Genomic DNA, 18,444 nt, shown 5'->3' with positions numbered 1-18,444 from the left:
CCCCATTCTTGTTGACTTCTTAAATAAGCCACAGAGCAAAGTCTACTTATTTCTTGTTCATAGTTATCAATATTTATCTAGCATTAGGATTATGTGCATTGAAAGAAGATCAAGCAGTTATTAAAGTACTCCATTGATTAAAGGAACTTGTTGAATGTGTTAGAGAAAGAATTGATGAAAAATGTTTCCTTTTGTGTGACAAAGCTGTTCTTAAGATTAACAGCATTACTTATGAACATGAAAAGAAATTCAGATTTGAAATGGGTAATTATTATGGAATTTGTCAAGACTATCATTTGGAATGGATCTCATCACTTGAAGAATTTGATTGAGTACCGTGGATGTTACTGAATAGTCTTCCAGCATAGGAACAAGAAGAGAATAACGACTGATGATTATGATCTTTTTTGTCAATGGATGACATGAAAAAAAGAAAAAAAGTTGAGATGCAACACAATCCTGAACAATGGAAAAGTGAGCTATGCTGTAAAGATGGTATTATGTGATTCGACAAAGCAAATTTGAAGAGCAGTTCTCAGAATTGTTAACTACGCTAGTACCTGTTTAGTATACCAGCTCATAATGCTAATGTTGAGCATATGTTCTCATTAATTAATTTTCAAAGGACAAAATAATGAAGTAAGTTGAAAGTGACCACTGTAAAAGCTATGAAAGCTATGCTACAATGTAAATGGAAGACACACTGAACCTGCAGGGAATTTTATAAGCAAATTTTGTAAAACAAACTCTTAAAGAGAGGTAGATCATCAGATCAGGGGAATATAACTAAAGAAAGAGGCATATAACTTAGGTGTTTGTAATTTAATTCCGATAAACAATAATGTTTTAGTATAAGTATATCCTATGAAATGTTTTTTTCTTTCAATGTGTATATGCATAGAAAATGTTACAGGTGGAGTTGTGTTTTCTCAAAATTCGTATGTTGAAATGCTAACCCCCAGTACCTCAGAATGTGATTGTATTTGGTGATAGTTTTTAAAAAGAGGTGATTAAGTTAAAATAAGATCATTAGAGTGGGCCCTAATTCAATATAACTGGTATTCTTGTAAGAAGAAGAAATTAGGACACCTATACTCAGAGGGAAGACAATTTGAAGACACAGGGAGAAGATGGCCATCTACAAGCCAAAGAGAAAGGCCTAACAAGAAACTAGCCCTTGCCACCACCTTGATCTTGGACTTCTAGGCTCTGAAATTATAAGAAAATAAATTTATGTTGTTTAAGACACCCAGTCTGTGGTACTTTGTTATGGTAGCCCTAGCAAATTACTACAGACAATTAAAATAATTCAAATTTAACTAGGTGCCCTGAGTTTTAATTCGCTAAATCTGGCAGCCCTAGGTAAGGGAGAACAAGAGGTAAAGCTGCCTCAACACTCACCCACCCTCAGGAACTGCAAGGAACACTGCCTGGATGATGAGCAAAAGATGGCTTGTAGTGCTCTCAAATGGTGAAGAACAAATGACTCTAATCTCAAGGCACTTTTCCCAACTCAGTTTCATGCTACCAGACTTCTGATGCAGAAACCTAAGGAGAAAAGTGCAAGAAGGCCAACATATAGATTGATCTCATTCATGAACATAGATGCAAAACTCCTAGATGTAATAATAGTTTATTTCATCTGCAACATATAAAAAGAATAAAACACTTGAAGCAAGCTAATTTATCATTAGAAAGTCAGGTGATGTAAATTATTGCTTTATTGTAAGAAGATTCATATAATCATTTTAATGAAAGAAAGCATTTGATCAATTTGAACATATATTCAAGATTTTAAAAAAAAAGGAAAAATCCTTTTAGCAGCCTAGTAATAGAAGGAAGTTCTTTAGCCTGCTAAAGATGATCAGTCATTGGTGAAATTTTGAGAGATTTTCATTTGAGATAATGATGTTCTGTGTGGCTATTCAACATTGTATGGCAGATCCTCACCTCCATAATAAAGCTAAGATAGTATGAAAAAAAATATTGAAATTGTACAGGATGAAACAAAATCGTCATTATTCACAAATGAAATGATTTTGTATGTGAATAATACAAACTTAATCTAAGGAAAAATGTATCAGAAATAAGGAAAAATGTATGAGAAATAATAAGAGTTTTCTGGATATTAATTCCTTATAACAAAATCAACTGTATTTCTACATATCAGGGAAAAAGCTGAAATATAAAATTAGAAACACCATCTGCAACAGGACTAAAACTTCCAAGTACCTTGGAACACATCCAAGACAATGTGTATATGATCTTTACAAAGAAATTTTGTATCCTTAATGAGGAAAATTTTTAAAGATTTAAATAATTGAGAAGATATGCTTTTTCATGAATTGAAAAGCAAAAAACAAAACAAAACCCAAAATGAACATTGTTATATGGTCTCCGTTTTGTATTTATTTTAATTCCTACAACATCGTATGAGATAGGTGTTATTGCCTCGAGTTTAAAGATAAAGAAACTGTGGGTCTGTAAATTTATGCAGTAAGTAGCATGGCCAGAAACTGAATATATATTTCTGTCTAAAGTCTCTGATTTTTCCACAGTACCACTGGGGTAGACACTGTTAATGCCCTACCCAGATACTCTCATACTTCTTACCAGCTTTGTGCATTCCTTTCCAGGCTTCTGCATGCTTTGCCACTGAGGTGTCATATATTTGACCTTCAGAGGATTACCCTTGGGCATTGGAGTCTCCTTGTTCACACAGAGTCAGGAACGTCTAGCAATTTTATATCCCTCCCATCCCCTGCAAAATTCCCAGACAATCCATGGCCTCCTTCCCAGTACAGAGAACTGGAAGTGCCTAGCAATTTCACATTCCCACATCCAATCTCCAAACAGTCCCTAGCCAACGACAGAACAGCTCCTTTGCTTCAAAGCTGAAATACCTTTGAGGTGTATTTTATGCTCCAGGACCCCCATAGAACTAGGGTGAGTCTAAGACCTCAACAAAAATTAGACACTTTCTGGGCCTCTTCTCCTTTTCTATCCTGCCTCCTTCACTCCCTGAGTAGTTTCTCCTGGGAGTAAATCCTTAAAAACACTTGGATCTGAAACCTTAGTTTATTTGGGAGAATATCATCTGCTAAACCTACATTATGAGAGAGATTTATTTCAAATTCACAGTCTAGATAGTAGCCCCCAAATTAAGTGAATATGCTTTTTACATGAGCTTTATAAAATATGAGTATAGAATTGGTTGTAATAATGTTAAATGATCATTCAGTTAGAATACTGTTCATATAATTCAGTTATCTTTGCCAAGTGGTTTTATCTACCTGGCTTTCAGTTTTCTCCTTTGATAAATGAGTTTATTGGATCAGATATTCTCTAAGGCAGTGGATCTCAAAAGGAGGCAATTTCATCCCCCAGAACACATTTGGTAAAATCTGGAGACATTTGAGGTTGTCACAACTGAGGAGGAGTGCTGCTGGTACTTCTCGTGGACAGAAGCCAGGGATGCTGCTAAACAACCTGAAATGCCCTGGACAGCCCCTACAGCAACAAATCATCCAGCCCAAAATATCGCTAGTGCTGAGGTTGAGAAACCTTGATCTAAGGTCTTACTGTCTCTAAAAGTCAGTGAACTATTAATTCTATCTTAGTTTATAGTATGTCAGTTCATCATTTTTGTAATCAATGCATTTTCTGTGAGAAACCAGTCAACTCAGTCAGCTTGATACTTACCAATTAGTTACTGGTCTGTTTATAAGCAATTGATGGTCAGTTAAGGTAGACTACTTCTGCATGGGCACATAGCCTTTGTAACCTAACATTCAGTGACCTACTTGCTGCTCTAGAAAATACTTTTTTAAAAATGTGGAACAGGGGATAGAGATTACCTAGTGAAAGCAAATAAAATGGTAATTTCTTTACATAAAGTGGCATGGGCAAATTAAATAAAGTATGTAACATGCCATTTTATGACACAGTAATCATAGACAGTTTAATTAAAGAGCTATATGAGTAGTATGCACTCTTGACTTTTTATATTAATCTCAGTAACTAAGAGAAACTTATTTAATACTCCTGATTTGCTGTTATTAATAGAGCAGGTTTCCAATGACATTTGCCATGTTATAGTTTTCTAGAACAGTGAGCACATTAAAAGTAGCTATGGTTAGAAGTTCATTGGTTATATTTACAAAAAAAGTACCTATTCCAATTTTTTTACTTGACATATATCATGGTCATTGTGAATTGCTTGTGTTTAATGTGCCATTAAAACACCCTAAATTAAATGACATAATGCTACACTATCTACTTCTGTATTTTATCCATTTTAAAGCTTAATTGCTTTATAATGAAGCATAATGTAGAGTCAAATACGGGAGCAAATGAAGAAGAAAGTATTAAACTTCCATGATGTAATTAATTCCACATACTTTATAAAAGATCTCTTTCTATGAAATCATCGTTGTGTAAGACATAAAGAAACATGTAGAAGGACAAAGTATTTTGGATTAATAACGAAGTACATGAGATGGATGAAGAAAAATGAAATGAAAACATAAAATCTGGACTCCAAAGGTTAGAGACTTGTTCTGCTGGCTGGCTTTACTCTTGTTTCTAGGTTCAGAAAAGGAATGTAAATACAATAAAATAAGCCTAGAGGACTGTAAAATGATTCCACGGTGAGATGGATTAGGTTAAACTGCTTCACCCAAATACAGCACAGCAATGATATAACAAGCTCCCAAGGGACAAATGGAAAATCCCTCACTGGTGCTGTGTTCAATAGTGGAGCATTTAAGCCTTTGGAAATCAAAACTACGGTATCATGTTTTGTGTGTCTTTCTCAAACTGCTACTTGATATTTTATTATCATATTTCTTTATGATCAGGATTTTGTGGACTGTACCGTGAAGATCAATAATTGGAAATGCAGAGATAAGTTTCTATAAAACAGAAAGATATAACATAGCAGTGCTGTGATCTGTTTCTGTTCCCCCAAAATTCATATGTTGAAATCCTAATGCCAGATGTGCTGGTATTAGGAGGCAGGGCCTTTCAGAGGTAATTAGGCCATGAAGGTGGAGCCTAATTAATTGTATTAATCTTGTAGTGCCTCACAAAAGAGACTCGACAGAGGTCTCTGACCCATTCCACCATGTAAGGATACAACCAGGAGATACATCCAGGAAGAGGGCCCTCCCCTATCCACCCATGCTGGCACCCTGATCTTGGACTTTCCAGCCTCCAGAACTATGGGAACTAAATTTCTGTTGTTTATAAGCTACCCAGTCTATGGTATTTTGTTATAGCAGTTCCAACTGACTAAGATAAGCACTATTCAAACTATCTATTTTTTTTCTCATTTTTCTCATGACCCATGGGAAAAATAGCCTACCAATTCCCATGAACAATATGTAGCACATTAGTTATGTATCCAAATACCTTTACAACTCAAGATAATTTTTTTGTTTTTTTTTTTGCTGTACGCGGGCCTCTCACTGCTGTGGCCTCTCCCGTCGCGGAGCACAGGCTCCAGACGCGCAGGCTCAGCGGCCATGGCTCATGGGCCCAGCCGCTCTGCGGCACGTGGGATCTTCCCGGACTGGGGCACGAACCCATGTCCCCTGCATCGGCAGGCGGACTATCAACCACTGCACCACCAGGGAAGCCCTCAAGATAATTTTTGAATGAAAGTACTTGTGAATGTTTTAATTAAATGTTTAGCTATCTATTTTAATATAAGAAAAAAGGTAGGTCTATTTATAGAGTGTATGTAAAGCCTGGAGATGTGGAAAAATATGTAGAATATAATCAAGGACATCTTCACTTTGTAAAATAATAATGCTGTCTGTGTTTCCAGACTTCATGAATACTGATATGGAACAATCTCCAAGATGTGTTATTAATCGGGGGGAAAGCAAATTGCAAAACAATATGTACTACTATATTATTACATTTATATAACAGTCAAATGCACGTTTATATCCATATGGGATGAGCTCATAATAAAATTATATGGTCGTAGGGATGAGAGAGGGAATTGAAGGGAATTCAAGAGAGAATTTTATTTTGACAGTATGTTTGAAATTTTTACAGTGTGAAAATGGTTATAGAGCACCAACCACTTCAGTATTTCAACTCTGATCAGCAACAGATCACTTTCAAGCACTTCATATCTGACCCTGATGCTTCAGTTACTGTGAGTATGAGGGTGAACTCATTTCACGTGAAGGGTCCTGGGCAAATTGTTGGAGATTTAGGTTATAATCCTCCCTCTGGTACAAACCACCTGAGTGATCTTGAGCTAATCACCATTTCCCTAAGCTCCAGTCTCCCCATCCATAAATAATGATTTCTAAGGTCTTGTCTTGCTTTACTATTTCAGCTGATCAGAAGTCAGGTAAAAGTATGCACCAATTCAGTGGACCTATGCTGGCTGGCTCTTAAAACTCCTCACTTCATGGTTGTGTCACACTATCCTTTTGAGAAAGTGAAAATTAGCACTGCTAGTAAAAGAGTGCCTCCAGTGGGACATGGACAAAGTCAAGTAAACAGTGTTTATAGACACAAGGACCCACCACAACTGAAAATAGGACTAATGACCCCTCTTTATAAGTGATTTTTGCTTTCTTATCAGTGATGTCCCCAGGCCAGCATTACTACCCTACCTCATGAAAAAAGATTACTGAGAATCTAATTGCTAAACTGTTCCTTCTTGACAAGACCCTGTCCAAGACGGGAGTCCATGATCTCCCTTGGGAATATCAAGCACAAGTCCACACCTATAAACAGCCCCTCTTAAATCACCATTATGAGGTGCCCCAAGGTTTCATGTGGGGTATGTCCTCGTTTGCTACAGCCTACTAAATAAATCTGACTTTGACTGCAGATGTGTGCCTGGCTCTTTGACTGCTAGGATTTGACACTTCCTTTTGACCATCAAAAATATCATTCATGTAACATAAACCGCATCTTTTGTCAAAAGATACTTCTTTTACTGAAAGAACACCCTTATTTTGAAATGCTATTGAAATAAAACGTACAAACAATAGCAAGAGGGGTTAATCTATATCCTTGAAGACAGTTTTATTTATATTCTCAAATTATCATCCCGTTCCTCATACCTACATCGCTTCATTAATTACCTAGGCCTTTCTTTCACTGGTAACTTTAACATATCCACAAATTGTAGTCAGTTACATTCTGAAACATGATGAACATCCTTTAAGAGATTTGTATTAGTTATATATTGCTGTATAACAAATTACCCCAAAATTTACTGACTTAAAGCAACAAACATTTATTATCTCACAGTGTCTGTGGGCTAAGAATTTGAGTGGCTTAGCTGGATAGTCCTGGCTGGTTCAAGGTCTGTCATGAGATCATGAATCTTTCCTGCAACCTCACAGAGACTAAATAGGTGGTTTGATGTAAATTAATTTCTGAGCAATCTATTTCCTTATTAACATGTGTGCCATTGAATAATTGTAATCCAGTCACAGACATTTTAGTATGTATTTTCCACACATACGTGTCATGTGAAGGCCTCATAATAACCCTGTGGATCCAGTTTTCAAATGAAGAAACTGAGGCTTGGAGAATTTAAGTATCTTACCCTGTATCGTATAGCTATGGGGAGATAGAATCAAGATACGAAAAAAATTTTTGTTTAACACCCAAGCAATACTTTTTGTACAAGATCAGAGCTTCTAGAGAAAATAATTTTTTAAAAATAAAGAAGGAGAGAAAGAAGTAGGAATATTTGTTAATTGGGTCCTTACTTGATAACATAAATGTTTACATACATCATCACGCTTAATCAAGTCCATTCTCTTGTTTAATCAAGTCTGTTTACAATTGCTAGTCCAGAAACCTCTCCCTTTTGGTAAATATTCCCTTCAAAATATTTTCCAAATAAGCAGTAAACTCATATCACCAGGAATGCCAAAATTCTCTCATCCATATTTGAGCACTGGGTACTTTTAAAGAGGAAGTTATTATATTTTGTCTCGATATCTTTTGCATCACTTTTCTATGTTCTATTCCTCCTGAATACTTTTCTATCTCATTTTTCTTCCTTCTGCGGAATAAAGATCAAATATGTTATTTATACCTTTCAATAAAATGACTACAGTGAGAAGAAGTTTCTGTCAAATATTTTATTTCTTCTCTGCTTTGGCATTTTGAGGCAGTTATTTCTAACTGGCTATTCAGAAGAGAGCAAGAAGGAAAGAATTCAGAGAAAGGTACATTGAGTAGGACCTAAGTCTTTCAATATTTAATGTGAAAAAGAAGATTAAACTGCACTTAATTTCAGATAGTAGTTTTCAACACTGAAAGGTATAGATATCAGAGAAAGAGGAAATATCAGAAATACAGTAAAACTGTACTAAGCAGGGTTCCTTGTGGGCTCTCATATGCAGTTTGAAATATCTATCAAGTGAAGCTATGCATTTTCTTTGATCACAACATTAAACATTAAGCTAACAGTGCAGTGGAAATAATTCAAGATTTGGAGTCAGCAAGAAATGATTTCAGGTTGTAGTTTTACCATTACTGGTTATGTAACCTTGGACAACCTGTCTGTGACAGTTTGTGTATCTGTAAAATGGGAGTAATAATAGTGCCTATTTTTCCTGGTTGTGGTAAAGGTTAGAACTAACGTAGATAATTTGCCTAATACAGAGGAAAAGCTCAGGAAGTGGGGCTTTAATGAGTCTTAGTTTACATTTATTTATTTGCTTATAGAAAAAATGTGCTAATTTAGGAGAGCTAGAAAGAGAAATGTTTCTTCACCCCTTCCTAGCTACTGGGTTCTTAGATCTCCAGTACTTGGACCTCCACCTGTTCTTAGATCAATTTACCCTTGCCCAGTAAGTGCTTCTTCTGAAGCCGGAAGCTGCTTTGAGAAGCATACCTTTTAAGAAATAACTTCCTTTGTGCAAAGTTTCCAGATGTCAGGTAGGCTTACCTCACCTATGTTTCTGGTTAGTAGACTGCAGATTTTAGATTATTATTTTCTTAAATGTAAGCAAGACTTTCAAAATGAGTTCCCAATCAAAAATACTAAGGTTTTCACATTAGCTAGCTTGATAAAATGGATATGTGTGCTTGTGCTTCCAATCCTCGTCGAATCTGAAGTTGACAGACAAGAAAAATCCTTTTAAACTTTACAGATATAAACTTTTATTTGCTTAAAGCCAGAAAAATACCCCATAAGAATATGTAACTAATTCTTAATCAGTTTTTGAAATTCTTCTGTATAAACGGCTGCCAAAAATAAATGATATATTGATAGATCTTTATAGACTAATATTTAAATTACTTGCATGTGCTCAATCATGAATTGTGAGGAAATGAAGACCAATAAAAGACTGATTATTTCAAGTCAATACAGACTAGTTTGTTTTAGCAGTAGGAAAGTATAAAATCTGGCCTGTTTGGGGATACAAAATTTGAGAAACTTTAAAGGAATTTGCCCTCTCCCAGTTGTCAGTAGGAATTCACCAACCTATGGGGACTCAGCTCAGTTCCACACAGGCTTATGTTTTAAATTCCTTGTTTATTTGGTATAGAAAGAACCTTTTTACAAAGAGTGAATTTTGGTTTTCCCCAAATCCCACCTCTGTGGATTTCCCCTGCAGTTTTGGAGCTTAAAAAGTACATTATAGTCATCCACCTCTCTTTCTTCCTATAAACCAGTGTTCACAGTACACTGTACCAGGGAGTTCACCCTGAAACATTCACACTCCTAAACCTTCATTACCCAGGATTCAAACTAGGCTGAACACTGTCATACTCCTGACAGCTCTGCACAGTGTTGCTGTGAACATGCTCCTCATATTCTCTTGCATTTTCTGTGGTTATAATGTGTCCTCTGTATATTTCTGTGGGGATAGCACAATTTAAGCTAATCGTTGAATCAGGAATTTGAATCTTCACCTGAGTCTTGCACCCAAGAGCAGGGGGTAATGTTGGAATTACCTATAGCAAATCAATTATGAAAAATAAAATGGAGAAATGGAAATATAAATGAGATCTAAATAAAAAGTAATATAAATTGATGAGCTGGACTTCATTAAAATTAACAACTTCTGCTCTGTGAAAGAAGATATCAAGAGAATTAGAAGAGAAGCCGCAGACTAGGAGAAAATATTTGCAAAAGATACATCTGATTAAAGACTGTTATCCAAAATTACAAAGAACTCTTAAAACTCAACAATAAGAAAACAAACAACCTGATTAAAAAATGGACCAAAGACCTTAACAGATACCTCACCAAAGATATACAGGTGGCAAATAAGCATATGAAAAGATGTTCCATATCATATGTCATCAGGGAAATGCAAATTAAAACAACAGTGAGATACCACTGCATGCCTGTTAGAATGGCCGAAATCCAGAACCCTGACAACAGCAATTGCTGGTGAGGATGTTCTGCACAATGTACCCTCCTCAAAATTTTATTGTAAACCTAAAACTGCTCTAAAAAATAAAGTATTTTAAAAAGTAATATAAAAGAATTGAAGTTCTTGCTAGACATTAATGTTTGTTACATTTGTTGGAATGGAATTTTCTGAAGGTCTTATTCATAAATGTACTATCCATATCCCAATACTGTGGCTGGCATAAAATAGGGACTGAAGTGAATTGAAATTCTTTATCCAAAATGAATTCCTTTTCTAGAAAGGAAAAACTGACCAAATTCATGGAAATCTATGTTCAAATCTAACTTCTAATTTGGTACCAGAGCTGGTCAGATGTTTAGACTGAGTTTCTTGCCAAAAACTACCAAAACTGCCAGATGAAATATTAAAAGTACCTTCTTGAAAACATTGCCTACCTGATAAAACAGAAAGAATGATCTGGCCAAACTTAAGTGAAGGCTGGAACCAGATAATTAGCCTGAGCATAGAAGCCAGTTTTGCCCTAAGGGTATTTGCTGAATTTGACTTTAAATTTTCACAATCTTGGTTTAGGATAGAAAGGGCAAAATGCAGGCCTCCCAGAGGCTGGAGACAAGTAGGAATCTTCCCCTTGTAAATCTGATACCACAAGGGCAGGGTAACCGAAAACTAAGGTTAAAGCTGCCTACTCTGTATACACCCTCAGGAACTGCAAGGAATACCACTGCCTGGATGATGAGCAAAAGATGCCTTCATTCGAACTGCTCTGAAATGTTCAAGAACAAATGACTCTAATCTCATACGTACTTTTCCAAAGGACAGGACAAGGGAATACTTCCCAATTCAGTTTCATGTTACCAGATCCCTGATACAGAAACCTGAGGAGAAAAGTACAAGAAGGCCAACCTCACTCATGAACATAGGTGCAAAAATCCTAGACACAATAATAATATAAGTGGAATCTTCAATGTATAAAAAGATGAATGTACTGGGGCAAGTTAATTTACCATTGAAAGTCAATTAATGTAAGTTATTGCAGTATTGTAAGATGGAAAATTCATATAATTAATGAAAGAAGGCACTCTATAAAATTTAACATACATGCAGAATTAAAAAAAGGAAAAAATATTGTACACTTATAATTTTGTTCAGGGCTAGATATCATGTTAAGTGTTTTTTCCATAATAAAAATTTTAAAAAGGGAAAAAAAAACTTGTTAACAGCCTAGGAGTAGAACAGAGATTCTTCAATCTGCTAAAGAGTGACACTTTGAAAGATTTCCATTTGAGATAAGGATGCTCTACACAGTTTTTCAACATTGTATGGCTGGTCCTCACTTCCACAGTAAAGCCTTAAGGTAAGTAATTTAAGAAAACCCATAAATGGAGAGACATACATTTTCCTGAATTGAAAAACTCAATATTGTCAATATATCAATTCTACTCAAGTTGTTTTATAGAGTCAGTGGAATCCCAGTCAAAATCTTGAAAGTACTTTTATGAAATATGAAAAGATGGAAAGTTGATTTTAAAATTTATATAGAAGAGAAAAGTGGTAAGGAAAGTCAGGACTCTCCTAGAGAAGAATAAGGTGCAGAAATTTTCTGACTAGATATTGTGGCTTATTATAAAGCTGCGGTAATCAGGAATGTGTGGAATTGGTGCTTGGATAGAAAATAGACCAAATAGAATAGAAAGAGAACACAGAAACAGACCAACTCATATATGGGCACTCTATATATGAAAAAAAGGACAAGGAATATTTGCTGATCAGCAGGGAAGAATAGACTACTGAAGAATGTTTCTGGCTTAATTTGGAATCCATGGATAAAAAATAAAAATTAGAAACAAGACAGGGATATCCTTTCTCACTACTATTCAACATTGTTCCGTAAATCATAGCTCATTCAATAAGGCAAGAAAAAGAAGTAAAAGTATACAGTTTGGAAAGAAAGAAATAAGAATATGTCTATTTGCAGATGACATAATTGTCTATATAGAAAACATGAAAGGGTCTTGAAAACAAAACAACTCCTGGAACTGTAAGCAAATTTAGCAAGGTTTCAGAAACAACATCAATGTACAGTAGTCAACTGCTTTTCTGTATACCACCAATAAATAATTTGAATTTTAAATTAAGAAATCTGTACTTTTTAAAACAGCACCAAAAAAACGAAGTGCTTGGGTATAAATCTAACAAAATATGTGCAGGGTCTATATGTGAAAACTGCAAAACACTGAAGAAAGAAACCAAAGAAGATACAAATAATTAGACAATCTGTGTTCATGGATTGGAAAACTTGATACAGTTAAAATGTCAGCTCTTCCTAATGTGATCTAAAGATTTAATGCAATTTCAATGAAAGTCTCAGTAAGCTTCTTTTATTAAAAGATATCTATAAACTGATTCTGAAATTTACACAAAAGGCAAAATTACTAGAATAGCCAAAACAATTCTGAAAAGGAAGAACAAAGCTAGAGAACTCACATTGCCCAGTTTTATGATCTACTATAGGGCCACAGTAATCAAGGCAGCGTGGTATTGGCAAAAGCATAGACATAAAAATCATTTCCAGGTAAGTTTAGTTAATACATAAACTAAATATGTTATACAATGGAATATTACTCAGCCATAAAAAGAAACAAAATTGAGTTATTTGTAGTGAGGTGGATGGACTTAGAGTCTGTCATACAGAGTGAAGTAAGTCAGAAAGAAAAAAACAAATACCGTATGCCAACACATATATATGGAATCTAAAAAAAAAAAAAAATGGTCACGAAGAACCTAGGGCCAAGACAGGAATAAAGATGCAGACCTACTAGTGAATGGACTTGAGGACTCAGGGAGGGGGAAGGGTAAGCTGTGACAAAGTGAGAGAGTGGCATGGATATATACTACCAAATGTAGAATAGATAGCCAGTGGGAAGCAGCTGCATAGCACAGGGAGATCAGCTCGGTGCTTTGTGACCACCTAGAGGGGTGGGATAGGGAGGGTGGGAGGGAGGGAGACACAGGAGGGAAGAGATATGGGGACATATGTATATGTATAACTGATTCACTTTGTTATAAAGCAGAAACTAACACCATTGTAAAGCAATTATACTACAATAAAGATGTTAAAATAAATAAATAAATATGTATTAGTTTTTGATTTCTGCATAACAGGTTACCACAAACTTAGCAGCTTAAAATGACATCCATTTATTAGCTCACTTTCTGTAGTTCAGAAGTCCAGACACAGCATGGCTGGGTTCTCTGCTCAGAGTCACACACATACATCAGGCTAAAATCAAGATGTCAGTCAGGCTATGTTCTTATCTGGAGCTCCGTCATCTTCTAAGCTTATGAGGTTGTGGTGGAATTCAGTTTCTTGCAGTTTAGGCCTGGGTCCCTGTTTCCTTGCTGGCTCTCAGCAGATGGCAATTCTCAGCTCCTAAAGGCTGCCTACATTACTTGCTGTGTGTACCCTCCATCTTCAGAGCCAGCAATAGGTAAGCTCCTTTGTATCACATCCCTCTCACTGTTTGAATCTCTTACAAGGAAGAGTGCCATCCTGAGGCAGGAGATAGATGGGCTCCAGGCTAGACATTTACAACTGGCCTCCTATTTCCTATTTACATTTCTTGGGGCGAGAAAAAGATGGGCTTCAGGCTGGACACTTACAACTAGCCTCCTGTTTGCATTTCCTGAGAAGGGATAGGTGGGCTCCAGGTTAGATATTTACAACAAGCCTCCTGTTTGCTCTCCGAAATGGAAGTAATAACAGAAACAGGGTAAATAGCCAGGCTTTGTCTCCTGTGGACACCTTAAGATAACAGTCATGGCAGGGACAGAGAGGGGCTAGACCCTGTTTGAGTAAAGGATCAAGAGGTCATATATTTCCCATCCCTGGGGCAAGGGAGACACTGCACATGCGCAGAAAGGCTCCTTGGGGGTCAAAAGTCCGGGGACAACGCCAGACCATAATGAGTCTTGCTTCTCCCAGATGTCTTTGCATTGAGATCCATCTTGGCTGTAACGTGCATGCACACATAGGGGGAGGGTCCTAAAACAAATTAGCCAGGGGGGACAAAACAAGACGATTGGCCAGAAGGTAAACAAAGCCTCAGAAGAACTGGCCTATATAAATGACCTGACCGCCTCTTTACTGCACTCCTCATTAGGGAGGACGCCCACACCCTTTCTCTACGGGTGTGCATCTCTGCCTTGCTTCTGTCTTAAACTGTTTCTCTGTGTGCTCTCCCACTTGTTGTGCTGTGTCTCTAATAATAAACTTTGTACCTGTTTTTACAGTTTTTGCCTCCATGAGAAATGCATTTTTCACTGGGGGCAAGAGCCAGGGGGTCTGGTGGCTAGGATTCCTGGTTTTTATTCAAGCTACCCAGGTTCAGTTCCTGGGTAGGGAATTAAGATCTTGCTTCAAGCAACCGCTCACTGCTGCCTCTCCGAGATAATCCCTTTTAAGGGTTCAACCGATTAAGTCAGACCCGTAGGTATGAACTGACTTGTGTCATCCCAAAATTCATATGGTGAAGCCCTAACTCTCAGTGTGACTGTATTTGAGGATAGGGCCTTTAAGGAGATAACTAAGGTTAAATGATTTATAAGGGTGGAGTCTTAATCCAATATGCCTGATGTCCTTTATAAATGGAAGAGATGCTGGAAAAGCATGTGCTCAGAGGAAAGGGCCATGTGAGAACACAGCTAGAAGGCAACCATCTGCAAGCCAGGAAGGGAGGCCCCAACAGAAACCAACCCTGGTGGCACACTGATCTTAGGTTTCCAGCCTCCAGAACTGTGAGAAAATAAATTTCTGTTGTTTAACCCACCAAGTCAGTGGTATTCTGTTATGGCAGCCTGAGCAGACTAATATATCTGCTAAGAATAATCTCCTTTTCTTTACTAAATTGTGCCATATAAGATAAACTAATCATAGAGTTGATATCTCATTGTATTCACAAGTCTCTCCCACATAAGATGTGTGGATTATACAAGGGTGTGGATCATTAGGCATTGTTTTTTAGTCTGTCTATTACAGCAGCTTCATTTGTTATAGCAAAAAAAAAAATATGGAAGCAACTCAAATGTCCATCAATAGGAGGATGAATAAACAAAGTATGGTACATCCATACAACAAGTTACTACTCAGCAATAAAATGGAGGAACTGTTGATGCACACAACAGCTTGGATAAGTGCTGAGTGAAAGAAGCCAGTCTCAAAGGTTATATATTGTATAATTATATATACATACAATATGTAATTATATATGTATATATAATATGCATATATATGATATATAATCACATATAACTGTGTATATATATATATATATATATATGTGACATGCACTCAGAAAAAGACAAAACTATAAGGATGAAGAATAGACCAACGATTGTCAGGGGTTTGGGTGGGAAACTTTAACTACAGATAGGCTGTTTGAAAAAGTTTTCTGGGGGCATGGGACTGTTTTCAACCCTGATTATGATGGTAGTTACGCAAATCTAAACGTGTTAAAACTCATAGACCTGTACAACAAAAAGTCAATTTTACTGCATGATAATTTAAAAATAAGAAAAATAATTTACTTCTAAGGATATCTTATAAATTCCATGAAGTGACAAAATGACACATTTTGTAACTTTTAAATTTATTGATAATAAAAAGTAAAACTTTATAGCCACAATCTTGACACTTGAATTATTAAAATTCAGAAAATATTTAGAGATGTAGAGCCACTGGATTAATAATTTAAATTTTTTTTAAACCAAAATGCTAAATTTTCAGATGAATTCCTCAGGAGATTGTGGCCATTCCAAGCTACATTAAAATGTGGTCAACTTTACCACTCCAGAAAAGGGTGTCGACTTGTATCACATGTTACCTAATCACACCTGGAACTCCTTGTTGCAATGTGTTAATCCACCAAAGCAGTCATACTATTGTCTATTACTCTGTGTTTCACCATCACATCTTTACTCCACGCAGAGATACATTTTATTTCAATGCCTATGTCAAATTGATAACTGGAAGTGATATGTCACTCTAAAATGAGGAAAGCTGTCCACAAGCAGTTGCTCGAGAAGCTAAAAATACATTTTCACAGCTGACGTGTTAATGGGGAAGTTAACTCTGCCAGCAACATGAAATGAGAAACTCAAGGCATTTTGAGCATTTGAGAGGCAGCTGATCTCCATTTCACTGGTATTTACCCTTGCTGTGCTGAGACCTCTGGCTGGGGACCAGCCTGCTACCTCTACTGTGACTGTAAGGCTCCCAGTCCATCTCTGTACTGAGGGCAGAGGACTGGAGGAACCAGCAGGGCTTTCAAGATACATCTTTCCTCCTACCTACCACAGAGAGAGAAAACAGCACTTTTCTGTGAGGGGAAAACCTGCTACTCTATATATGAATGAGCTAGATGTTGTCAGTAAAGCCTTCGGAAAGAAGGAAGCCTAAAAATAATAACCAAATCACTTGGAAGATTTCCCAAGATATTAAAGCAGCATCCTCAGTTTCAAGGCCACCGTCTCCACCGATTTCTCCTGAAGTTCACTAGGTCAGGGAGCTCTAGTGCCCGGAGGAGCCGGTCAGGGAGGAGGAATGTGGGGGGAGAGTGAGGAAATGGCTACAGGACTCGAAGATACGAAGATACACGGGATAAGAGGCTCAGCCTTGCCTTCGAGTTACTACGGCTCTTGGTCCTGAGTTATCCTTTTTGTCTATTTTCATTGATTGAATAATGGCATCCTTGCAAAAATTCACTCCACCCATTGCTCTGTGATCACAGAAGGGCAGATGTACCGTAACTGGATCTTCATTCCTCTCTGAGGTGGAGCACACCACCGCTTTCAGAGTAAATGAATAGGATATATTGAATTCAGAGCGAGAGTCTCCTATAAATGAGCACACCATAGTCTGGAGCATTGCCTAAGTGTAGATTGAGTGTAAATGGCCTTCGGTGGAGTATGTAAATAATTCATTAGGCAGGAAATGAGAATCGGCCATTTTACTATTAGAAACATAGTGAGATTCTTTTTTTCTTTATAAGAAAGCTTTTCATGACCGATGAGAATCAATCATCTGATCAAATGCCTTTTCGGCCTTTTGAAACAGCAGAGTGCTAATGCATTTTCCCTTCTTCCTCTTCATAAATGTGAATTCTTATTACACACAATCTATTGTTGGTAAAGAGAAACTATCAGTCTGGCTTCAGAGTGAGCAGGACACTCTCGGAGGTTCATTAGAAGTATAGCAGATTATTATATATATTATATACACTAATTATATATATGGTAGATCATATATAGTATATACGGTATGGCATATATAGTATATACTCTGACCTTATGTGCAACAACTTAACCCCTTCTCTCAATATTTTTAAAAAGAATTTTAAAGTCCAATACTTCAAGAGTAAGATTCTAATTCATTACAATGAAGGATTTTTTTTCAGAGTATCTGAACTGGCAAATCTGTACTTGAGCAGCATCAACCTTCTGAACTCTTTCTCTAATTTCTCCAACCAAGAAACAGAAGTTTCCCTAAAATTCCCTGAGGTTAATTAGCATATAGGCATACACACACACACACACCCCTACACACCTGTATTTGCTGTGTTGTATTAACACTTTTCGAATTTAAATCATTCCCAGAAGGGAAGGTTCAGTTACTTAATGATCAGTTATTATTCCTTTAACCTTGATTGGGAGGAAAAGGGGAGAAAGTAAGACAGAGACAGAGGAATTAGGGAAAGTTGGTTCGAAAAAAAGAAATTTGAGAGAGGGGCAGCAGGAAAGAATTTCCCTCTTTGGCCTACAGCGTTTACCACAAGTGTTGCTGATAAAGTCTTAGATGAGGGATTTCTGGGGATTTGGGGCTGGGAAAGTCCTGAGGTGTGAGCACTTAACTCAGGTGTCCGTGATTCACAGGAACCTCCTAGAATTATATTACAAGAAAAATGTAATGGTGTCTGTCTTGGATTTTGTGATTTTTACTATTTTCTTTGTGGTGTTCTATACATTCCACAATGTAGAAATTTTTCAAATATTAAATACTGTTAAAATGATC

The sequence above is a fragment of the Delphinus delphis genome, chromosome X (genome assembly GCF_949987515.2).
Source record: "Delphinus delphis chromosome X, mDelDel1.2, whole genome shotgun sequence".
Classification (NCBI taxonomy): domain Eukaryota; kingdom Metazoa; phylum Chordata; class Mammalia; order Artiodactyla; family Delphinidae; genus Delphinus; species Delphinus delphis.
Note: the sequence above shows the minus strand (reverse complement) of the source record.